The 26011-nt window shown below is 39.6% G+C and overlaps 1 protein-coding gene across 5 annotated transcripts in view; it reads left to right on the top strand.

The window, feature by feature from the left end:
- The first annotated feature begins 4660 nt into the window (after nt 1-4660).
- arhgef1 (Rho guanine nucleotide exchange factor 1) overlaps nt 4661-26011 on the top strand; it is a 53629-nt gene continuing 32278 nt past the window's right edge. For all 5 annotated transcript variants that reach the window (XM_088326736.1, XM_088326738.1, XM_088326735.1 and 2 more), the window contains exon 1: nt 4661-4928. The gene's annotated coding sequence lies outside the window, so the exon portion shown is untranslated. The remainder of the gene's footprint in view (nt 4929-26011) is intronic.

The following is a 26011-nucleotide window of genomic DNA, read 5'->3' as shown; positions in this document are numbered from 1 at the left end:
ACCCAAAACCTTGCTTCCTTGATTCACTCTGTGCAATACCTCACACTCTATTCCACCAACTGCAGCCACATCACAACCCAAGTACCTAAAGCTTTTAACTTCTTCCAGCACATGTCCATGCAACCTGATTTCTAACGTCATGCCCACTCCATCACATGAACACTTCATCACCTTACTCCTCGTTGTAGACTGCCCAAAACATATCAAAGAGCTTTCTTTTCAGTTGAGATATAATACAAGTTCAGAAAATTAACCATGACAATTATTTTTACATCAATTTTAACAAGATACTTTTGACAAGAGATCGTATACTGTTTTTTTAACGTTTACAATGAATTCAACATATTTTTCTTTAGTCTGAATTTCAACCAACATCATCCTTTTTATCTATATGAGCAAATAGAAATAATAACAATAATGAGTATAAAAACTGGTACAATTTACCTGCAAATGAATGAGTCTCAACACAACATGTGGTAAGCTTCTCTGCTGGCTTTCATCTCTATAAGGGGAATTAGCATCTTAGCACAACATGCAAAGTCCGGCAAAACTAACATAAAAGGCAACAGAAACAAAATGAAAATAAATCCAAACAGCTTGACAACATCACTCACATTACTGTGCATGTTGAAAGATTTGTCAGGTGTGGTTTTTAATGTTTAAAATTAACTTTTTGCGGAGCACCAAAAGATCGTGTCTTACCGTTGGTAGCTCGTTGTAGACTGCCAAAAACCCCCACCTTCCTGTCGCAAAGTCTAAAGCCAAACCAAACCTTACCACATACCAGCAGGTGGCACTGTTGGACTCATCATTGCAGGACACTTATACAGAAACTATACAACATATTTCAGCAGGAATTTCAATAAAACAAAAGTTATTATTACACCCGTTACATACACCCCCCTGAAATTCTGCTAAATATGGGAGTAATACACTAAACGGAAAAAAAATCACATGCAAAAGTGCAAATACTGATGAAAAAAAAGACACAAAAATCATGTACAGTATTACAAAGAACAAACTGAAGTGCATGTCAGTTCTAAAACTCTCCCAAAAAGGAGTGTGAAAAGAAAGGAGGCGATCAAACTCCTAACTAAGCACAGACTCAAAGATGCTTGTTACATCTCTGAAATCTAAGACATTGTTCCTGTAGTTTCAAGTACTCACATAGGCACAATTTTTGTTTCTTGCTCAAGCTTTGTTACTCAAACTGAAAGTGCATCTCTAAAGAACTTAAACAAGGAACTAGCAGATATTGCGGACACGGAATTGTCACCTACCAACTGGTCATTCATCTGACAAATAAGACGACTGGGAGGCCTGATGGACAGGCGGACCCTAAGACCATAACGGCTAGGTTGAGCACAAATAACCTACAATGACATAGTTATCGGCTGTGTAGATCACCATGTCAAGGAATTGCTGCAGCAGAGACTTGGCAGTTGCCTCACTTACTGTACAAGCCATCGACCCGCTGTCTAACAGTGCTCTGAAAGTGGCGCCATCTTGCACAGGTACAGGTGAGTAAAACAGTTCGTCAGTCTCCGCTATTCTCTGAAACCCCTGAAAGATCAGCTTCTTCGATGGAGGTATCGTGTTGCTGTATAACTCATAGATGGATTGATTATCTTGCATATCAGGCATCACATTAGTGGTGGGAGGCATACTCAGTTGATCTGCACTGTCCTCCCCTATGCGCAGACCAGTCAGTTTCCCTGAGGCAGTGGGACAGCTATCTTCACTGGACAGTCACGTCGAGAATGCCCTGGGGCATGGCAGTGAAAGCAAAGCTTTTTTTCTTGGCAATGAGACAGAGCACTGTGTTCGTCATCTTTGCAAATAATACATGGCTTGTCAGTGAAACCGTTAATTCTGTCTCCAGGTCGCCTGGTTGGAGTTCGCCTTCTCTCTTGAAACTGGTTAGAGGCACCACGCAGCAGAACTTTCTCCAACATACTAATAACATCCGTTGGAGGGACATACTGTGGGCTCGAAGTCTGAGGTGGCTCGTGCGTGAGGGTTGCACTATGGCTCACCTCAGCTTTGTGTACGGCAATTTCCGCCCTATTCGCAAGTTGTTGTGGGGAAGCTGCTTTGTAGCTCTTCTCAGCGTGGTATTCATTCAGCACCTCTAGTACTTCACATGCTGACCACTTATCGATGGTTTTGGATCTGAAAGTGAGTGCCAGTTCTTTGCAGGAGCAGTTCCCAACAAACATGCGAGTTACCTCAATTTCAGGGTTGTCCAATGTTTTGCCCTGCTCTCTCAAGCAGTCAGAGGCAAGGTCGGCTGCTCTGTTTAGTCTCAGCCAGTAGTCATAGGGGTCTTCCTGGTCTTTGGGCAAGGTTGAGTAAAAGTCAGCTAAAGGGACAGCAGAGTACTTGGTACAGCTAAAGTGTTTCTTGAGAAGACTATAAATCATGTCAGGGTGGGTATAGACGTCTATATTACTGTTTCTAATGCCAAACCTAACTAAATCTTGGTGGCAGCAGCGCTAGAAGCTACTATACTGTGTGACTGTATACGTGAGAAAATGCTATCAGCCAACTTATGTCCTATCCCCTGAATAATATTTGTCATCTGATCAGCTACACCCTCAGAAATGTCGCTCGTGCTCTTTGGCGTAGATGTGGGTCTGACCTGAGGTGCAGGTAGGCTGGCATGTTGGTCAGCTGCATTATGGGTGCTGACACTAGAAACTGCCTCTACTCTATGTGTAGCAACACCTGGGGTAGAACTATCCACAGAGGGAATGGGGGTAAACATGCCCCTGCCAATGTGAATAGGTGTGTCAAATTGTGGAGCTAACACATTGCTCTGATTAAACATGTTTCAAAGATGTTTCATCAACAGAAAAAAATGGAAATAAGTCAAAATCACAAAATAAATCTGCAGCCTGCGTAACATGTCACTGTATAGCACACTTAGTTATCTGCATCACTGTGACACTGCACGGTAATGAGCTTAACGATAACGTTCATGAAACTAAAATTTCGAATACTGTGAGCTGATGGTTTCATGAAGCGATGTGGCAGGTAGGACAGTCCTCGGTTCGGAGAGATTGACAGATGTCACGGGTCACGGCACCAATGTAACCGTGGTGTACCCGTCCCACCAAAGATCCACATTCACGCTGGACTGGATGATGAGGTTTTTATTATAGTTGCTGCAAATGAATGAGTCACAACACGTGGTAAGCTTCTCTGCTGGCTTTGATCTCTTTGATCTCGTTGACAGCTTGCTGTTAGACTGCCCAAAACATATCAAAGAGCTTTCTTTCCAATTTACATAAAAAATATTTTAGAATATCAACCATCACAATACATGTTTACATCCATTTTAACGAGACATCGAATAGTGGCTTTTTAATCTTTACAATGAATTCAACATATTTTACTTTAGACTGAATTTTAACCAACATCATCCTTTTTATATATATGAGAAAATAGAAATAATAACAATAATGAGTATAAAAACGGGTACAATTTACTTGCAAATGAATGAGTCACAACACGTGGTTAGCCTTCTCTGCTGGCTTTGATCTTTTTGATCTATAAGGGGAATTAGCATTTTAGCACAACATGCAACGTCCGGCAAAACTAACACAAAAGGCGACAGAAACAAAACGAAAATAAATCCAAACAGCTTGACAACATCAATCACAAAACTGTGCATGTTGAGAGATTTGTCAGCGGTGGTTTTAATGTTTAAAATTAACTTTTTTTGCGGAGTAGTATAGTAGTAGTATATTGTTTTTTTTAACGTTAACAATGAGTTCAACATATTTTTCTTTAGTCTGAATTTTAAGCAACATCATCCTTTTTATATAGTTAAGAAAATACAAATAAGAACAATAATGAGTATAAAACGGGTACAATTTACCTGCAAATGAAATGAGTCACATCACGTTATTAGCTTCTCTGCTGGCTTTGATCTCTATAAGGGGAATTAACAATTTAGCACAACAGGAACAAAACAAAAATAAATCCAAACAGCTTGACAACATCAATCACATTACTATGCATGTTGAGATATTTGATTTTGAGGAGCACCAAAAGATGTGTCTTACCGTTGGCAGCTCGCTCTGTAGACTGCCAACAAAACCCCGCCTTCCGGTCACATGTCAAAAACCAAAACAAACCCCACCCCATACCAGCAGGTGGCACTGCATATATATATATATATATATATATATATATATATATATATATATATATATATATATATATATATATATATATATATATATATATATATATATACTTATGTGTGTGTGTTATTCAAAGGGGGTTTTCATTTACTTCATTCAACTTTTTTTTAACACTAACAATTCAGTTAAATAATTCTACACACATTATAATTCTTATAAAATACTAAACATAACATAGTTGATGAAACTAAAATAGTTTTGTGAACTTTTAAGTTTAGAGCTAAGGGGGGATTTTTTGTGTGTGACACAACGCGGATATGGATCATTTTGAAGCATTTTTTCAAAAGTAAAATATTAATAAATTTGTCATGTACCCAAATTTTTGCTAGTTACAATAAGTTATAGAGAATATATAAACTTGGTGTATTCCACTATCAGTAATATGGTTCTGTTGAGAACTCTTTAAGAGTACAGCAACAGGGGACATTTTAGTGTGTGACACAATGCAGTTGCAGCTCGTTTAAAGACATTTCAAAAACTCAAATCGTTTTGTATGGTGTCCAAACCTTCACAATCACGAATGATTATTGAATTCACAATCTTGGTATTTTTTTAAATATGTCTTCGTAGTTTCTCCGAGTTGTACTTCCGCGTACATTTTCTCCTCCTCCCCTATTGCACCCCCCCTGCCCATTTCTCTTGATGACACACGGCAACTTTCCCCCCCACACCAGAGCTTATTTGGACGATTAAACGGACATTTTTCCTTCTTTGTAGGTAAGCAAAGCTTTTGAATGCGACTTTTGTGTGATTTGGCCAAAAATATGTCTTTAAAAGGTGACTGCGGAGGTGTACTTGTCTGCCCCCTCAATAAATCCACCAAAACGGTACCGCTTACGCCGACTGGGGGCTCTCGTTGAATTAAACAACCTTCGGCGTTATACTCCCATTTTCTTATAATTTCAAATCATAAGCTTTAATAAAATAGAGTTATCAATTATTATTATTAAGGAGCCGAAAATATTCTTGTATACGTTGATGTTTCGATCGCTCGACGTGTTGCATTTGTGTCCTGGAAATATAATTGGAAATCCCAGTGTTGGAGTTTTTGACTAACAGCTCAAAGGAGATTTAATTTTTTTTTTTTTTTATAAAATGGAAAACGTGCCTGCAAAAGTGCCGAATACCAATTACCACGTAATGATTGTTTTTCAGCTTTGCATGATCTGTATACAGTTGACCCCCGGTATACGTCATTTGGGGGGGGGGGGGGGGGGGGGGGGGGGGGGTTGCATACCTGTCAACCTGTACGGTTTTGCCGTACAAAGTACGTTTTTAATGCATTTTAAGACGAGTACGACGTATAAGGATATCTGTACGGAAGAACGCAAATTTGTCAATCGCATGCGTCTACCGCCTGGGGATTTCCCAAAATGCATCATTCCGAAAAAAAAAATATGGTGTACGATTATTTTGTATTTTGTACGGGAAAATACGACAGTTTGAACGGGCATGGAGCCGTGGAGGTTGACAGGTATGGGATCGGTCAGTGAAATTGCTGAATGGCGGGGTATAGAAACCAATGGTAATGAGCAAATGTCAGATATAAACATTAAAATAATAAAATAGTATATATATAGTATAGTCATTTCGACTTATATGTAATACATCTCTAATTAGCATTATCAATAAATGCACATTAAAGGAAAAATCGAATTTGATTTACCTTTTGTGTCACCTGACTTGAGCTAGTGGACTGAGACGGTGGATTTAGACCAAAACGTTCAAGTATTTCCATGCCCTTGGAAGATTTCCATCCATCCATCCATCCATTATCTGCACCGCTTATCCTCAGTAGGGTCGCAGGGGTGCTGGAGCCCATCCCAGCTATCTTCGGGCAGTGGGCAGGGGATACCCTGAACTGGTTGCCAGCCAGTCGCAGGGCACACAGAGACAGACAACTCACTCGCTCACTCATCCACTCCTAGGGACAATTTGAACCGGCCAATTAATCTGAAACGCATGTTTTTGGAATGTGGGGGGGAAACCGGAGTGCCCGGAGGAAACCCATGCAAGCACGGGGAGAACATGCAAACTCCACACAGGAGGTTTTATCTCATGACCTCAGAACTGTGCCGCACACGCACTAACCACTATGCCGCCGTGCTGCCCTCCTTGGAAGATTTATGTGCTTTAATTGCCTCCTTAATATAAATAACATTCCCAATCCTTTATTGGTCATGGCCATGCAACTTATGGATGGTATCCATTTGCATGCCTTCTTGATAGTCTCAAACTTCGTTTCCAAGGTTCTAATGTTTTTACTTCTCAATTTAGCATCACTGCAGGCCTTGAGATCCATAGGGAATAAATGCAATACACAAAATACATATCAAAATTAACTTAAAGAACATTAAGCTTCAATTTCTTGAAACAATAGCCACAGTTGTTTGAAATGCAATGATGGAGTTAAAGAATTATTTATATGAGTATTAAAAACAAACACTAAATGAACTTGAACAATTTGTTAAATTACCAAGTAAGTCATGTTGTGGATTGAATAGATTTAGATTTAAAAAATAAAACGTAAAAATATCATTTTGCTAATAATAAAATGACCAAGTCATCGCATTATGTAATGTAACTGTAAATAAACACTCAGAGATAATATAATTTTGTTGTGGGATTAATTTCTCAATAAATCAGGTGGCGTTATTGCTATTGGGAATGCACAAAAACATTTTTCTCTTACAGATAACTGATTCAATCATGTTTCTGGCGACCAATTTCCAATATTTTTCATTTATTTTTTTGTGCATGCTATATTGACAAGAAAAACACACACAAAATCCTACTATTTTTATGTTTGCCCATACATTTGGTTGCAATTACCATTACAAAATACAGTTTTGGGAAATAAGTCTTCAAAAAGTAGCGTTGGCGAGACTACAGCATTACTTTAGTAATCTATTGATCAATAGTCAAGTAAAGTTTATTTGTATAGCCTTTAAGCACAAGAAGTCTCAAAGGGCTATGCAGACTAGACTCCTGTAATCAACTGATCTGAAACCTGCATGAGGGCAAGGAAACATTGAAACACATCAGCATGAAAGAAATCAAGAAACTGTGAGAAGGGGCCAGGCATGAGGTAATCCCCTTCCAGGATGATTAGGCTGCACTGGATGTTGCAAGGGCATCAACAGACAATACGCAGACTACATCAACATTAAATTTAGGTAATAACAGAATGTCCCGTCGTAAGCTTATAAATAGACAAGTAGCCGGAGAGCAGTTAGCTGCTTCACCTATGAGAGTCGCCATGACAATACTTACTTTATTTATGAGTAGTTAAATGACAGGTTATTGTTATAAGCACCGGATATTGCAGAAGTGAATATGCTTATGCTTATGTTCATGATGTGAAAATACGTCACTTCGAAACATGATCCAAGTGCTCCAATACTGAATGGCACACATGCCTTGGCTTAGAAAATAGATCACTCATTTTCATCAAGTAGGATTATTTTAGTTGTACTCATTAGTAGCATTGATCAAACTTTTATTTGATTGAATGCATCAAATATCTGCTCGTATTATAACATACATTTTCTAAATCCTATATCAACATACATCGAGTCAAACTCAAACCCAAATGTCCGTCCTCCAAAGATACTGACCAGATCAATAACAAATGTCTGCATGTATCGATTGCTCACGTCCGTCCAGGAAACAGCAGTAAGCACATAATTGGCCTCAATAACCACACTTAGGCAGTCCCTGCTCGGAATTCTGTTGTTCACAGCCGATGGCAAGCAAACCAACTTGGGTTTCAAGTAGGGCTTCAACGATTAGTCGACAGTGTCGTCAAAAATCAATAATCGTAATATTCGAAAATGAATCCCACTGTTGTCAGACACGTTTTTCCAACACAATATGGCATACCAGCTCAGTAGCCTAGATGGTAAGGCGCCCGCTTTGAGACTGGGAGGTCGGTGGTTCGCGCCCCGGCCGAGTCATTCCTAAGACTTAAAAAGTGGTCGGCGGCGCCCTCTGTTGGCTGCGGCTGCATCGGCTCGCTACAACGGGTCAGGTGCAATCGACATTTCGTTCTGTGTACATTGTTACACAGAATGACAATACAAGGAAATTATTATTATTATTATTATAATCTCCGCTTAAGGTCACTCATGCGTCTCTGTCTTGAGTGGTTACATTCAGAAATGACGGCATCAACAATGAAAACAATAACAATATATACGCATACAGAAACGTTGGCATTTTAGCCTGGCTACGGCGAATAAAAAGACGACTTACAATGTTTGAAAGTTTTGCAAAGCAGGCCGTGAATATCAGGGCAGTGTCTTGTGATAGGCGAACATTTAAATAGAACAGTTGGAAAGTTAACCAAAAGAGTCTGACTCGCCTCTGTAACATTAAAGTAACATTTAAGCCAATACGGTTTGGATGACATGCAATGTACATTTTATACGTTAATAATTAGCTATAAAAGAGAGCTTGAGCCTTTTGCCAGACTGTGCCTGACAAACGTATTTGAAATCAAATGCATGCAGTCCAAACAACAAAAATCAGGTTTTAGAAAATTAAAAACAACAAACCTCAGTGGTTAAAACAATTTCAAACTGTAGAAAATCGTTAAATACTTTTGTTCTTTGAAAATGCTTGCATTTCAACGTTGGGTTTTCTTGGTGAAATGCTTTTAAAAGCCTGAAATTGCTGCCATGTTTCACAACAAGCTTAAAAATGATGCCGACTTTGCTCTCTGTACAACTCCGCTTTGCCATTGCATTTCTTCAGCTGGCATTAGTTTTGTATGGCATTGTCCTAAGAAGCGCCGCCAAGATTGCCCCCAAGAGGACAGGTGCATTTCACACCTAAAGAGGGCACAATGAAATGTGTATTAGTGCAAGGATTACGTATCAACTATTGGCTTTTATTACGGGCCATGGAAAAAATAAGATAGCTTTTCTCAGTGGTTAATTGTAATAGGAAAACCTTCATGCAACTAAAAATCTAAGCTACATATTACTGTAATTCCACCCAACACCTATACGGGGAGAGATTTGTCTCAAAAATATTTACACATGTATTGTTCAGATCCACAATTGTATGAAAAATGTGTACGAACCCTGGCAATCATTAAATTTGTTTTCATTAGTCTTCTGCTGCTAATGAGCCTGTTTTTGGTTTGTAGGTATAAACAATATTGCCTGATTGGTTTTACATTGTGTTTTCTTATTAACTGTTTGTATGAATCCGCAGTACGTTAAAAGGGAAAACAAAAATATTGTACCAATTTTTCCTCTGTTTATTAGCCTTCACCACATAATTAAATTAACTTAATGCTAATTTTAAGAAAAAAATTATTAGAGTATTGGACTAATCGTTTTAATAGTCAGTGACTAGTCGACCATTAAAATAGTGGTTAGTTGCAGCTCTAGTGTCAAGGTAGAGCAAAGGGGGTTCGGTATCAGCCCCCGCCCACCGGCTCAACAAGTGACGGCTTGTGCAAAGCCCAAAGGCCACCTTCTCTTCCTTTTAAAGGAATGTTGCCTGTTTCGGCACACTTGTTCTCGTAAAACCGGGGGCTGCCGTGAAGATAAACAGCGTGTGGGTACTGACCACCATGCTGGATGTTATTTTTTTCTTTTGGTGGAGTAAGGTGGTTGGGTTATCCTGAAGGATTCCTAATTCTTAGGGAGTTGAAGAATGAATCTCTAGCTGATGCTCTTCATTGTTGTTATCTTTTCTATGAAGTTTATTTTCAATCTTAAACAGAAAACTAGTTTGTTCTTTTTTAAAGAAGAATTTTGGGGCATTTAACTTCTTAATGGACAGGAAAGTGAATAGTGACAAGGAAACGGAGGGAACTGATGAAGGTGCTGAGTGTTTCCCTGACCATATAAAAACTCGAGCAAGGCGGCAGGTTTTAATTGGTCCTGCCAGAGTCTTAAAAGATATATATTTTTTGTCCTCTCCTTCAGTTTTGGTTAATTGGTTGATTGGTAAATATGAGTGTTCTCTGAGCTGAGGAGGGAGAGGTTGGGGGTGAACTGCCGCAGCAGCACATTTAGCACAGGAATGGTTCAAGGGAGATTGCAATACGGAGAATACAATGAAATTGAGAAGAATGAATCAAAGCAGGAAAATGACCCTTCATTAATTACTTAATTATCTTTATATAATTCATTAATGATCCTTAAATAATTATTTTAAAGCAGGTGTCTCCAACGTGGTGCCAGCGGGCACCAGGTAGCCTCTAAGAGCATTTGAATAGGCTGCGGACTGCTTCTGAAAATAGCTGATGGGTCTTAAAAGAAAGTCTGCAACATATTATTATTTGAATAGTCTTACAGATTTTTTAGGAAATTCGATTTCTAGCTGGTATGAGAAATTATAGGCATGGTCACTAGCTTTTAAAATAATGTCTTAGTGGTTGTCTGTGATTAGTATAGCTCCACTTCTAATAAATACAACTTGGTAATAAAATAAGTTGCCATTATAAAAAATGCAAACGGGTAGCCCTTTGCGTTAATCGGTAACAAAAAGGTATCTTTCAGGTTCAGACAGGTTCGTGATTAATCTGCTTCAATAACTGTTGAAAAAGCATCCTCTTGTAGATGATAACAATAGTTTACTGGCACCTGGTGGCAGAGACATACACACCACCAAAATTTCTGATTCTTGTAAGGTTAGCATAGACATGTAGCTTCTTTTTGGGAAAAAAAACCCCTCTAACATGGGCCATTATGTAAAAGCTAATGAAACCCAGATACACACAGTAGATTTATATAACAAAATGAGTCAGTGTCACGTAGTGGCCTGTGTGCGTTCAGCCTCAGCATTTAGCCGGCACGGACACAACTCTTTAGCAGTAGGAAGTTCCAATCCGTGCCAGTCGATGGAATCCTGGCCTATCGAATGTTTCCATGGTGACATCCATTTGGAGGTCAGGGAGGCGGGTAGTCAACTGCAGGAGAGAGAGTGGGAAAGGTGAGATGGCACAACATTCATTTGGATAGGTAACTTAAAATTAGTTTTATCTGGTTATATCAGTATCAGAAATTATTTTCCCCCAATTTTATTAACACTCCACTTATTGAAACATGAATATTTTGTTTGTTTGTACATGATTCAATTGTTTGTTTGTTTGTACATGATTCAAATTGAATCTTTTCTTCCGGCGCCGTCACGAATGGCAGCCACTCCAGCAGCTCCCGTGTTATTTTCGATTGTTCTCTATTGTTCTCAGCTCAGGGATGCTGCTGGAAATGTGAATTTCCCTTCGGGGATGAACAAAGTATCTATCTATCTATCTATCTATCTATCTATCTATCTATCTAAATCCGGGAGCGCACTGGAACGAGATGACAAGACCCTTCTTTAAAAATCATCATGATCTTCTTTTCAATTAAACCTCTCTCTAACTAGGGATGCACCGTAATTTATGGGCCGATAGGTATTAAACCGACAACAACACAGTAAATGAGATCAGTTTTCGGAACACCAAGCGGAAGAAAACAAAAAATAGTAAATTCAAAGAAAGATTCTAAGCAATTATTAAAATATTTTTGGATTTTCTTTAGAAATATTAGCAAAACTTGGTTTTGCGTCCTCTCTACCTCTTTATAATGTGTGTGGGGCACCATAATCTGTCGCTTAGCTCAGGCTGCTGTGATTGGACGGGCCTCTGAACTTTATAGTCATTACATTGAGTTTTAGATTGTTTACAGAAGTTCTTTTTTGCCACACTGCAAATATTACGTTTTCCAAAATTAGTTTCCCCTCTGTGCATAATAAGTGATCTATTTTTCTTAGCCAAGGCACGTGTGGTATTCCGTTTTGAAGCTCTAGTCTCCCCAAGACTACTTTTTGGAGACTTGTGAAAGGAAACTCTATACTTTTATTGTTATTATAAACTAAAATGATAAATTGTGATAAAACAATGATTTAAAATTAAATTCCTACTTTGCACAGATTGACTTATTTCAGGGAAGGACTGGGGAAACACTTTTTTTTCAATCTAAGAAAAGTTGTGTTTTATCTTGAAGTATCCAACAAAAGATTGATAAATGAATCACCTTCTCTCTGTTGTCGTCGTTCGGACCGCGCAGGCGTCCCTAATGTATTGTCCAGCGAGCGCCACAGCAACAGGCGCTTTGTTGTTTCCCTGCGGCAGGATTTCTGGTATAACTTTGGCCTTTTGTCCTCCGCCGGTCAGCAGGCACGGACGGACAGACGGACAGATGGTGGCTGCCATTTGTCACAGGGGAGCTTGCCATAAACACAAGCCAGTTATTCGGTCCACCCGCAACGGTCCCCACCGGGTGACGGCGGAAGTGATATTACAAGCTCGTAGTTGTCTGCACGAAAAAAATACCTTCTTTAGTCATGCAATGAACCTGGTTGGATGACATAAATGATCATTATGGGTTATTGATTTTAGAAGTCTAAAACCTCTTTTTTTAAGACGCTAGCCATGATTTGGGAGATTGAGATCCCTTAGTTATTGTGCTTAATGGGGACTAGAACCCCCGGGAATAGTGAAAATCCTAGAGATGGCACCTTCATAAAAGTCCCCAAGGATCAAACTTGCTTCAAGGTGATAATCTTCACAAATGAGAGTATACGGCTAGTGAGTGAATCTGTAGCCAAGCACTTCTTCTTACGTCTTCCATTAGCTGCATGTACTCTGTTCATAACTAGTTCATTTTTTTCTATAAGAAAGCGGCTATGGCATGATAAAACGACTGTAACAAAATAACAACTATTGACCTACGAATAAAAACAGAATAAAGAATTGCAGTTGAATAAGTGTTCTCTAATAACATTATACAAAAGTACAATGTATTTGGCGGGCTTCTCCTTTCAGTGCAAGAAAGCGATTTAGAAAGCGACTGGCTAGCTGCACGCTAGCATCGGGTAACTTCGACTTCAGCTGATCTCTGCGATGATTAAAATCCAAATGTCATGAATGTAACCGTTTCCCACAAGTTTTAGCTCCCGGTCATCCGTTGCAATCGTAATGGATGTGGTGTTGGTGACTGGCCAGGCTTGGCAAGGGTGGCTTGTTAGCGTTGTTAGCCTAGCTGTAGCAGTAGGGCAAACCTGCACCCTCCCTATTGCTTTCTCTCCTGACGCTGTCTCAGTCGATTCCCGTAAGCAATAACAATCCATGGAGGACCGGCTGGTGATTACCTTTTCTTTCTGCTCTTCTGACTTTCCTCAGGGTCTGATTGAATTGATTAATTTATTTTCAACGAAACAAGCCGCTAAAAGCTATCAGTCGCCATGCTTCCCAGTTAGTTTTGGTTAGTAGACATTGACTTGTATGTCAGCCCACCCCAACCTTTTGACTCACAGCATACACCAGCCACAGTTACACCTACCCAATACACACACACAAAATCTGCTCCGTGTAGCATTTGCTGTGTCCTTTTTGTTGACCACAATGAACAGTACGTTTGTATCAATAACAAATACAATTAAATTCAAAATCTGCACTACAAAAAGCTGTGATGGATAGGTGCATGGATTATAAAAGCTCTTTGAACTCAGTTGCGCTTTGTTAACACATACTCAATAGAGAAAATATTCTACTCTCAACTTTTTAAAGACACCTAAAGCGAAGCCTTCTACTTTTAAGAAAAACACTACGATCTGGGAGATATCTTTATTTCTTTGCTCCTTGTGGTTGTAGGTAAACTCAAAAGACTTCAAAATGAGCAACTCAATCCATCGCATCCACTACACAGCATTATCTCCAGACAGAAGAGCAGTTTCAGCGACAGACTGCTGTCACTGTCTTGTACTACGGACAGACTGAAGAGATCTTTTCTTCCTCATGCCATGAGGCTCTTTATCTCTACCCGGCAGAGTAAAAGCCCACAGTAAACCACACCACCTACATTGCATATTACCGAATCTTATTGCAATATGTATTCTGTGTAGCACTATTTAGTTATTCTATATAACACGCTACAGTGGGTATTTGCACGTCACACTGGGTATTTGTATATTGTATTCTTCTTGCTTTATTATTGTATTGTTCTCAGCTCTCTCTCTCTCTCTCTCTCTCTTTCTCTCTCTTTCTCTCTCTTTCTCTCTCTTTCTCTCTCTTTCTCTCTCTTTCTCTCTCAACTCATTCTGAAAAAAATCACTTAATGAGGTTTCATCCTGAAATTTCTGCAAAATTTGAAACTCTGTGTAGCAAAATGCTAAAAAATATTTCATCCCAGTAGTGAAAAAAATCCTCATCAAACGCAACACTAACGGTTCACATAACAAGCAAAACCACATTTCATAAATAGGATTATTTTCAAAGGCTCGTAAGGTAAAAAGAAATGTAATATTACACAACTTTAATGGAATTGTTTTTATTGTCATTGATACCAACCATTGTATGCAACGAGATTAGACATGATACTTTAAGGAGAAAAAAAGAAGACTGTCAGAATAAAAAGACAAAAAGTATTTACAACACAGTAGCAACTGACCTAAATTATGATAATGTCTATGAAAAACAACAGTGGATTGTAACAATAGTGTGATAAAAGAAGTGCAGTAACATTTTAGCAGCAACAAAAATCCCCAAAATATGTCAGAGGGGGATATCTTCATAGTTTTTGCGCTCGTTTAACTTGAAAAAACTAACATGTTTGGTGGCCATCTTACTTCTACAGCAGCTGAACTGTGCATTTGATGGTCGCAGAGTCCTCTCATTTAGGCATTTTCCACTTTTTTTGTCGACTGTTTTATTCTGTAGCTACTAAGGTTAGCCACTTGACTGCATGCCATGGCTTGCTACCATCATTATTGTTAGTTGATCCGTGTACTGGCCTTGTTAGTAGCTTCTCCTGCCAGACTTGTCACCGCTAAAGTTAGCCACTTAGAGCAGCGCTGACCAACTTTGGCTACTTTCTCTTTTCTGACGCTCCAGGTGTAACCAGCTATGTCAGTATTATGTTTTCGCTGCCTGGGATTAACTACAGCTTCCTTGTTTCGTCGCTGGCTGATATTCATCCCTGCATCTAGGGCTGCACGTTTAACCGAAATATACTCGACATCGCGATCTGATGTTGTACGATTGTGTAATCGCATGGCACTGCCTTTGTTTCAAGGATTTATTTACAGCAATCATAACAAAACTCCCCTGAAGAGGACGCCGGTTCATTGAATTTAATCCCTTAACCCAGTAAAATTCACCTACAATCTCAATCCAAAATGTACACAAAGTAAATTGAATGATGTTGTTGAACCGTTTGGATGGTTTTAGTCTTTTGAAAGGTACAAATATGAAGTAATATGAAGTTGAATAATCACTGCAGGTGCTACTAAGAAATAGAAGGATTTTTTTCTCGCCTTTTATTTTTTATCTCATGCAAGATTTTTTTTGTGGTTTGAACAATTTTATTGACACTATTAACAGCAAACAAACAATGTGAGGTCCGAGCAATTTTTCTCGACAATTTTAGCAGCAATTAAGATGAGCGTAGCATGGGTATACTAGCTAGTGAACAGCGAGGACAATAGCATTAAGGTCCTAAAAGGAGACTCCAAAAGGACCAGTGACTGGTGACATCATACAGACATGTCTTTGTTACTCAACAGTCTCACGGCCCTGTCATTAGTATTAACCCCGGGAAGCATAAGTGTGATCAAAAATGACCCTATGGTCATGGGTTATTCTTCAAAATATTTAAAAATAAGAAAAGTTTTAATATTGTCATATTCTACGTATTCCTCATAAAATATGTTTCCCATGATGCCATTCATTTTTTATTTCCCTCCCCCCGCTAATCATCAACCCCACTCATGGAAGAGTGTATGTTACTGGTAGGTCATGAATCCAAGGGTTAAGTATTCCCAAAAATTACAAAAGTAGCACAGAAAATGCACCTTTCTTTTAAAATTGAAAATGGCATAGATATTGCAATACTGGTCTGAAAAATCGCAATTAGGTTTTTTTCCCAAAATCGTGCAGCCCTACTTGCTCACGCACTAAATATGGAAGTAGGCTTTCCGAATTTTGCTATGTTGTATCTTTCGCGCCACCGTATTGTGTTTTTTTCCAATACACACGCTTCAGCTCTAGTCTAAGCTACAGCGACCGCTTGTGGTGAATTATTACTCACTGTCATGCTTAAGACAATAGCATCAACCGTTTTTGATTGAAACAATGGATACAATTGTTTAAGTGACACAAGGAATAGTTTGAATGCTAAAATGCATCTTTTACCAAATCCTTAAGAGCCTGATAACGGTAGAACAGGTCATGAGGTCTCGGTTCAGACTTTCCGGAGCGAACAGAGCCGAGCTTTAGCGCTGCTACTGCTGCTGCGTTCAGTGAGCCGGAGCAGAACACTGGCGGCGCACGAGACAGGAAACAGCTGCACTTGTGAAAGATGTTTTGTCTTGCCCCTCACTTTTTCCAAGTCGACTTGAGCGAGCTTCTTCCAAATTGCACGTTGGTTGTGTGTGTGCGTCGTTTGTCCGTTTTTCTTCTGCTAAATTACATGAAAAGGAAGGTTTTAAATTCATGGTTTACAAACTCTGGTCGTGTATGACTGCAGTTCTGCTCATTTTAAATGTTTCATTTCGTCCAACGTACCTAAATTAAATGATTCAGGTCGTTATCCGCTGGCTCCTGCGTACTGAAAGAATCAGAGTGCTGTGCAAAAAGAGTGCAAATTTTCTCTCTCGCTCTCCTCTTTCTCTGCTCTCTCTCTCTGCTCTTTCTCTCCTTTCTTTCTCCACTCTCGATTTTCATCCCTTTCTCTCTTTAGTCATCCTCTCTTGTCTTCTTTATTTGTCGTTACCTCTCTCACCCCTCTTGCCCTTTTTCTCTTTCTCCTTCTCTTTTTTCTACTCTTTCTCCCTCTCCCTTTTTACCCCCCTCTTTCTCTTGATCCTCTCATTTTAATCATCCCTCTTTCTCTTGTCCGTCTTTCTCTGTACCTCACTTTCTCACAGCCTCGCCTTCTTTCTTAGTCACTATCCCTCTCGCTTTTCTCTCTCTTGCTCCTTTCCTTTTGTCCCCCCCCCTCTCTCTCAATCTCTCCTTCTCTCTCTCTCTCTTTCTCTCTCGCCTTCCCTCTTTCTATGACTCCATCTCTCCCTCACACCTCACTCTCTCTTCAGCCCTTTCTCTTTTGCCTACTTTCTCATTATCTTCCTCTCTCACCCCTCTCTACATTTTCTTCCTCACTTTTTCCCATCTTTCTCTCCCTTTCTTTCCCCCCCCCTCTCTCTCACTCATCTCCCTCTCCGTCTCTATTTTGTTCTCGCTCTTGTCTCTCTTGCCTACCCTTTGCTCTCACCCCTCTTTCTCAACCTTATCTCTCTTACTTTTGCCCATCCCTCTCTACATTTATCTTTCTCGCCTCCCCTCTTTCTCACCCTCTCTTGCCCCTCTCTTTCCTGCAGCCCTCCCTCGCTCTGTTTCTCTTTCCCCTTCTATTTTGCCCCTCTCATTTGTCTCTACCCTCTCTCTTTTTCTCTTTCCTGACACCCCACCTCTCTCTCACCTCTTTTTCTTTCTTTCACTCGCTTTGCTCTCTCACTTATACACTTCTCCCCTTTTTCTCTTTCAGCTCAAAAAAGTGTGACCATGTCCTGCGCAATAAAGATTTACCCAAATGCTGTGCAGAAATAGAGCACCACCACAAGTTGCGCCAAAAAGTGTATAAGATGTGTGAAGGTATTTCTGTAGCAAGTGCGTAAAACCAGTTTGGTGCTCGTCTGTACCCGTGGCCGTGTGACGGCACGCATTTGCATTGAGTATACATTGTTCTACTTCACCTGCTTCCTTAAAAACACTCCCATAAGTGTTTCTTTTTCCGCCGTGTTTTTTCCTGCTCTTGACCTTGTTGTGTCCTGTCCGGTCTGCAATAACCCCCATCCTCACTTCCCTCCCTCCCTCACTATGTTTAGTCTATGACGGACTTGGGGGTGCTCAGTTGTTCAGTCCAAAAAGCTGTAAAAATGACGTTAAAGGGAGTCCAGGGAGATGAACATTAAATCGGCTTGCAAAAAGTTTGACATTGCTGTCTTATTTATTTATTTTGTTTGGATGATAAAAATAGTGAATTTAGGGTCACGGCGATGGACTGGAACTTTAATGCTCGGTACTTACTGTGCTGTCTTGAAGCTATTATGTCACAAAGAGTTCTTGGTATAAGTGCACTCACAGCTTCTACAGCTTTGTCGTAATATTCTTTCTTTCTGTGCCTTGTCTCTCCTGAATGCTCATTGTCATCATGCATACTGTCTACGAAATTCGCTATTTTAGGGTTTATAAACATGTGGTTCTTCTTTTCATGTCTTGTTCTGTTCATACGCTGCTTTATCTTTTTCTTCAGTCAGATACATTTAGTGTTCCAACATTATGTTGTATAGTCTTGTCACCTTATCACTGATGTTAATGTCCTATCAACATGTGAGTATACGTCCTGAGTCGTATATCTTATATGTTTTGTTCAGTTAGAGCTACTTAGTGTTCCAGCATATCATGTGTCGTTTTCTCTTTATGTTTAGTTAAGTTAGAGCTACTCACTGTTCCAAAATTATGTTTTGTGGTCTTATTGTCTTGACGCTCTCATTATTGAATCTATATTAGGGGGTGGGACGGGGTGCTTTGGTCACGATTCGATTGTACCACGATATCAAGGTGCAGATTCAATTTACAGTGTTAATGTTACTGTTTACCTGACTTGTTAACCTGAATGCCCATTTTGCACATCTGGTTAGCTACTCCTCTTGCACTATCGGCACTATGGTATGGTAAAATACTATACGTAGCCATAATACAATACAACTTTTACTTATATCTGTACATTCGAGGAAACTGTGCGGGTCAGATGTATCGACATTTCGTTCTGTATACACGTGTACTAGAATGACAATAAAGTAGATCTGAATCTGAATCTGAATCTGATTCTCGATTATTGCGATTCTACAAGTATTGCAATCGGATATAATTGATGATAGCGATTTAATGTTCTATCCTAAAAAACAAGCAACTTAAATAGATAGATAGATACTTTATTCATCCCCGGAGGGAAATTCACATTTCCAGCAGTATCCCTTCGTTTCCAGCAGCATCCCTTCACTTCAAACATTACACTTCTGGGACAATAAATCATGAATGATGTTCAGATAAGGCACATCAGTCTGTTAGTCAGTCTGGAAGCTGACAAATATTTCAACTAAGACAATGAGAACATAACATGTACACTGTGCAACAGGTTTACAGGCACAACATGTCATGAACTGAAATGTCAACGTAACACAAATGTGGTCCTTTAATGATTCTATATTCAGTTAACTCTGTAAAAAAAATTGGAGCCTCTAAAGGGGGAAAACGCTCAAGTGTAAGCTGTCAAATTCAAATCAAGATACTTCAAATTCAACATTTTTTTTTTTTTCAAAACCCTGTGCTACAACTAAACATTGCTGTCTGTGGTGATGTTGGAATAAAATACATTTGTGCAAAAACTGCCTCTCAAAAAAAGTAGCAATTTCCATTCTCTTTCCAGCATTTTTATGTACCAGATGTTACATCACAAAAAAATGGTTCCGCAGAGAAACGTTGATTTAAATATTGCCAAAAATAAAATCACAATACAGTATACATGAATTGATTTTGTTTGTCCCACCTCTATTCTATACACTTGTGAGTACATGTCCTGTGTCATCTCCATTTTTTTTCAGTTTGAGTTACTTAGTGGTCTAACGTTTCCTGCGTTATCCCCTTTTATGTTTTGTTAAGTTTGAGCTACTTCGTGTTCCAGCATTTTATTTCTTTTGGTCTTGACATCATGGCGCTATAGTTGTCCTGTCCACGTTATAATCTGTGTTGTGTGGTTTTACTTTCATGTTTTGCTCTTTTAGAACCAGTTGGTATTTTAACATACTCTGTGCTGTCTTATTTTCATGTTTCGTTCAGTTAAAGCTAGTTTGTCTTCTAACATATCAGTTCATTTATGTTAGTGTAGCAGTAATATGTGGGCGAGGCTGTCTTAGCTTAGCTTTTATTGTCTTTGAATTTTAAAGAGCTTCTTAAAGTTTGTTGTTATTTTCCTGTACCAATTCCGTTTTTTTTACACAAATCCTTTTGTAGAATTTTATTTTGTGTCTACATCCGTGTGATCCGCTTTACACAAAAGCGCCCAACCTCTCCCAGCTGTATTCAAAGATAAAGAACAAATATATCTGAGTCATTCGTGCAGCTTGAGGCCAGAGTATCTTCTTCTTTTTTTCGTCAGCAGGTTGTGTTGCCGTGTCAACTTCCTATGTGGCTTCCTCATATTTGCACGGAGGCAAGCGAGCAAGCTCTCATGTTTATCGTCTTACATCTTTTTGAAATTGCGTCTGTCTGGCTTTCCCTTTCTTCCATCTGATGGTGTCGGGAGGAAATGGCTCTGATAGCTTCCTCAGGAAATTACACCCACTTCCTGTCTGTGGGTCTCGCCACCTTACTGCCCCCCACCTTTGTGTGCTGTTCTGTGTTTGTGTAGTGGGGGTCGGTTGATTTAACGGAATCCCCCCTGATTCCCTACAATTACATCAGAATGGTCTTGCCCTGTCTTGTCCTTCTCTAGGTCATCTTGCTCTCTTTCTCACCTCTCTCCCTCTTTCTTTGCCACCAGTCTCTCTTTCTCTCACTCTCTTGCCTTCTTTATCTAGAGTTGGAACGAGTGCTTGAAATCATTAAACATGCTTGAATTGTAATGTTGTTTTTTCAAGGTCAGGAAAATGCTTGAACCTTGGGTGTACAGTTTGAAAACGATTCAACTTTAATTTCCATGTTTCATGGCAGTCTGACTCTACAGACCATAAAGGAAGAATCTTTTTTTAAAAAGTGGGTAAAAATGACACGGACATACCTGCTATGGTGGCGATGTCATGTGAAGCGCATCGCCCCTTAATGGTCACACAAGAGGACGGCTCCATTTAGAAAACCGTCTCTTTTGCCTCGGCTCCCTGAGAACAGTTGGCTCTTTTGGCTCCCAAAGGGCTCCTTGTCCACCTCTTTTACTCTTCGCTCTCTCTCTCACTCCTTTATCTCAGCCTTTTCTCTCTCTCGTCCTTTTCTACTTTCCCACTTTTTCCCCCTTATCTCTCTCCCACTCATCTCTTTTTAACTCCCTCTTTTTCTCTACCTTACCCTTCATTCATCCATCCAATAATCTAATCTCTCACTCGATTCCCTTCTCAATCTCTATCCTTTTGTCTCACTTGCTCTTTCTTTCCCTTTCTCTCTTGCTCTGTCTATTTCTTTCTCTCTTTCACACATACACAGACAAGCACATACGAACGCTTGGTGGCTATCATTAGATTGATGCCACTCGACACTTGGTAAGAGCTGGAATGTGTCAGGCGGGACGGCACCAATCCCACCCCGCACCTCGTACAAAGTCGCAAAGAGTTCAAGTATGCTAACGATGCTAAGCTAAAAAGGTTATGTTAACACAGCATTCCCCTTTAACCTTAGTGAATGGCATGAGTTTCAGACTGATTAAAAAAACCTAATTTCGTGTTTTCATGTGATGTCAATGCCTCGTGTGAAGTGAGCCGTTGCTGAATAATTAAATGATAAATGGTAACTGTCGTGATGGTTAATGACTTGAAGTAAAAGTAAACAAGTTCTCTTGGAGCTTCTCAAGGTTAAGCCGCCGCTAAGTGCGTTGAAAAAAAAAACATTGTCTTCCAGAATAGGTTGCACCGAAAATAATTGACAAATTAATTGATCGTTATTAAAAAATTGCAGTCCTCTTTTTCGCTATCCTTCCCTCTTCTAAAGTCTGTATTTTTATGCTCTCGACATCATGGCAATTGTTCTATTGTCATTGTACTTTTATTGTTTTATCCACGTGTGAGTACATATCCTACGTCGTCCTTCTTTCATGTTTCATTTAGTTAGAGCTTTTTAGTTTTATAACATATCCTGCATTGTTGTTCTTTCGTGTTTTGTTATATTAGAGCCAGTTCGTGTTCAGCATCATGTTTAATGGTTTGACCGTCTTGGCACTCTCATTCTTTTCTTCTATATGCGTGTGAGTTCCTATCCTGCAGTGTCCTTCTTTCATGATTTGTTGCCTTGTTGTCCTTTCATGTTTGGTACAGGGACAGCCCGTTTTTGTTTGAACATTGTTTACTAGTAGTCTCGTTTTAGCACTCTTGTTTTTGTTATATCCACGTGGGATTACATATCCCGCACTAGATTCCTTTCATGTTTTGTTCGTTTAAGATATTTGAGTTCCAATACCTATCCTCCCTAGTTGTTTTTCACGTTTTTTTCAGTTAGTCGTTTTTTTGTTCCAACGTTATGTTTAATGGTATTGTCGTCATGACACTCTAGTTTTTATTATATCAATATGGGAGTACCGTATTTTCCGCACTATAGGGCGCACCGGGTTATAGGGCGCACCCCCAAAAAATAGTTTTTGGTCCTATATCTTCCATAGATAAGGCGCACCGGATTATAAGGCGCTACAATGGGAACGTCGACAAAACAGTCAGATGATTCAGTCCAACTGATTACCCCCTTAACATTCCCAAAGCTTGCAAAGAAGCAAATACGTGTCGTAGACACGTGCGGATGCGGCGTCCGTACGATATCACTCAAATGCATCATTTCAAATATCATTCGGAAGGTTAAAGTCTTGGGATTCAAGAAATGCCAAACATTTCTTAGTTTCTATTTTCTTTTTGGCTCGCAACTTTACTGTGCATATGACAATAAACACTTGGAATTGAGTTTAATTCACTCGACTCATCACAGCAACATCAAGTTCGTTCTAAAACAAGATACCGGGAAAATATAAAGCCGCATAGCTCACCTAAGTTCTCACGTTCAATAATGATACGCAATCATGGTCTTCTTACAACCGTGAGTGAAGTAAATCCAGGAGAGTAAATTATTTGCAAATACAGACTAATAAAACATGTTTATTTATGGTGTACTTTAGCAAGCTTGCTAAGCTTGCTACGCCATTGCTAAACTCGGCCAATTGCAGGGTTTGTTTTGGCCATCTAGCCAATCCGAGGCTCCGAATAACTTCAGCCAATAGCGATCGATTTAACGGATGATTGACACATCTTTTTCGGCCAATTGAAGGGTTTGTTTTGGCCCTCTAGCCAATCCGAGGCTCTGAATAACTTCAGCCAATAGCGATCGATTCAACGGATGATTGATACATCTTTTTCGGCCAATTGCAGGGTTTGTTTTGGCACTCTAGCCAATCCGAGGCTCCAAATAACTTCAGCCAATAGTGATCGATTCAAGTGATGATTGACACATTGGTTAGCCAATGAAACGCCGGTATATAAATCCCAGCATACACCGCGGACTACTCCACGTTCGGGGGAAAATCGAGTCGGCGGCTGTTGCGTAAGTTGCGAGACCTTGTGATTTAATGTTGATCCATAAATAAGACGCACTGTATTATAAGGCGCATGGTCAGCTTTTGAAAAAACTTAAGACTTTTAGGTGCGCCTTATAGTACGGAAAATACGGTACATATCCCATGTTGTCTTCCTTTACTGTTTTGTTCAGTTAGAGCTACTTAGAGTTCTCTGAAATCCGGCTTTATCGTTCTTTCATTTAAGGCAGGTCATTGTTCCAAGATTGTTTAATGGTCTCATTGCATTGGCACTCTTGTTTTTTGTTCCACTAATGTGTGAGTACATATCCTGCAGCGTCTTCCTTTCATATTTCATTCAGTTAGCGCATTTAGAGTTCCAACATATCCTGCGATGTCATCCTGTCATGTTTTGTTCTGTTGGAGCCATTTTAGTTCGGATTCTTATCAAATAGTCTAATTGCCTTGGCACACTTGTTTTTTGGGTCTACTCTCATTTGAGTAAATATCCTGCAACCTGTTCTGTTCATAATTAGTTCAGTTGGAGTTTCTTAGAATTCCACTATATCCTGCATTGTTGTTCTGTCATGTTTTTGTTCAGTTGGAGCGGGATTGTATTTCAACATTGTTTTGTCATCTTGGCGCACTCATTTTGTGTTCTACCCATTGGTAAGTACAAATGTTGCTGCGTATATCTTTCTTGTTTTGTTCAGTAAGAGCAGTTTAGTGTTCCAACTTTGTTTGATAGTTTTGTCGTCCTGGCACTCTTTTTTTTGATCAATCCACATGTGAGTACTTATCCTTAAGCGTCTTACTTTCATGCTTTGTTCAGTTAGAGCTACTTAGAGTTTCAACTTATCCTGCTTTGTTTGTTTGATTTTTTTCATCTTCCTTTTTTTGTTAAGTTTGAACTTGTTGGTGTTCTAACATTGTTTAATTGTCTTGGCCCCTATCGTTTTTTGGTCATATGAAAGTGTCTGAGTACATTTCCTGCGTAGTGACTTTCATGTTTTGTTCAGTTAGAGCTACTCAGAGTTCCAACATAACCTGCATGTTTTTCTTTCCACGTTTTGTTCAGTTATTTGTATTTTCCCAGCATTTGAGTTAAAATAAGCAACTTCACTTGAGATACTTGGGTTCAGCTGCTCTTTTTATATTGAGGACTTTGTTGATAATATACCATTACAAAACAAATTAATTGGAATTATTTTCAATAATCTGCATTTGCAAAGGAAAAGTCCGTTTTCTCAACACCCCTTCTTTGCATTTTAGCAGTTCCGTTTGGCTGCTGGAGAGTCGCGTCCGTCTCGCTGACATGATTGTTTGACCCTGCTAGCGTGGGCGGCGTTGAGTTTGGTTAACCCTTCCCACCAGCTCGGCTCCAAAAGTAGCCGCAGCCCATGAATGAATTGACTCATTCTTCTCCTCTGCCAGTCGCTCGATGCGCTCGGTTTCGCCTCGGCCTCACCTCGGCCTCGCTAATTCAAAGAGCCCTGTTGCACTCAACTCACCTTGACTCCCCCCAAACATTTGTCAGTTTTCCCGGCTGCCTTATGAAAGCAGCATTCAGGCGCAGACGCCTTCCTTCCTGGTAAAGCGCAGTCTGTTTGCGAACTGCAGTCCATTTGGAGAGGCTAGAGATTGAACTTCACAACTATTTTGCTCTTGGGAAAGAATGGAAAATACAGAAAGCGGATTGGGGTGGGGGGATGTCAGATCCATGCGCTGAATCCTTTTCTTGTGGCTGGGCTAACACTACATTAATGGGTGGGGGGAAATCTTGAAAATGTTATTTCTACATTTACAAATATTTGCAAATTTTAGCATTCTGACAAATTACTTAAAAAAATAACTAATCTTAGAATCTTTAAACTATTTTTATAATGCCAATTTTTATAACAAATTAAAGTAGTTTGTCAACCCAACAGAGCAAAAGAAAATAATTTTATTTAAGGTTTTTTTGCTGACAAATTTAATGAGCAATATTATGTGTTCTTTATGAATGTGTGTAAGTAAGCAAACACTTGTGACCAAACCACACGACGACACCATGAAGGACGGTAGTAACCCGTTGTAAACAGTGGGTGAGGCCAGTTAACAGTAGACAACAACAAAAACAGCTATACAATTCAACACCATTGGCAATGACTAATCACACGAATATTGGGCAGCTGTCTGAGGAGCCTTACCTTGTTGGAAAGCACAGAGGGCGCTTTTTAGAGAAACTGAGGATAGCATTAGCAATGCTAGCTACAGAGCAATACAGTCTTCCCCTTGACCTATTCACACATCTAAGCAAATCGTCCAGTTTGCCTGACTTCATACAATCTGTAGCCCTATTTTGTAAATGGAATATCGCCATACACTGGCACTGATCTAAAAGCCTTATAAGTCCAGATGGTTACCAGTCCTTTGTAGCTCGTACACGTAACTGATTCATTTTAGGGAATGTAATAAAAAAGTAAAGCATGGGGCATT

The sequence above is a fragment of the Urocampus carinirostris genome, chromosome 2, assembly GCF_059441175.1.
Source record: "Urocampus carinirostris isolate Australia breed hairy pipefish chromosome 2, RoL_Ucar_1.0, whole genome shotgun sequence".
Lineage (NCBI taxonomy): Eukaryota > Metazoa > Chordata > Actinopteri > Syngnathiformes > Syngnathidae > Urocampus > Urocampus carinirostris.
Note: the sequence above shows the minus strand (reverse complement) of the source record. Positions and strands in the feature narration are given on the sequence as shown.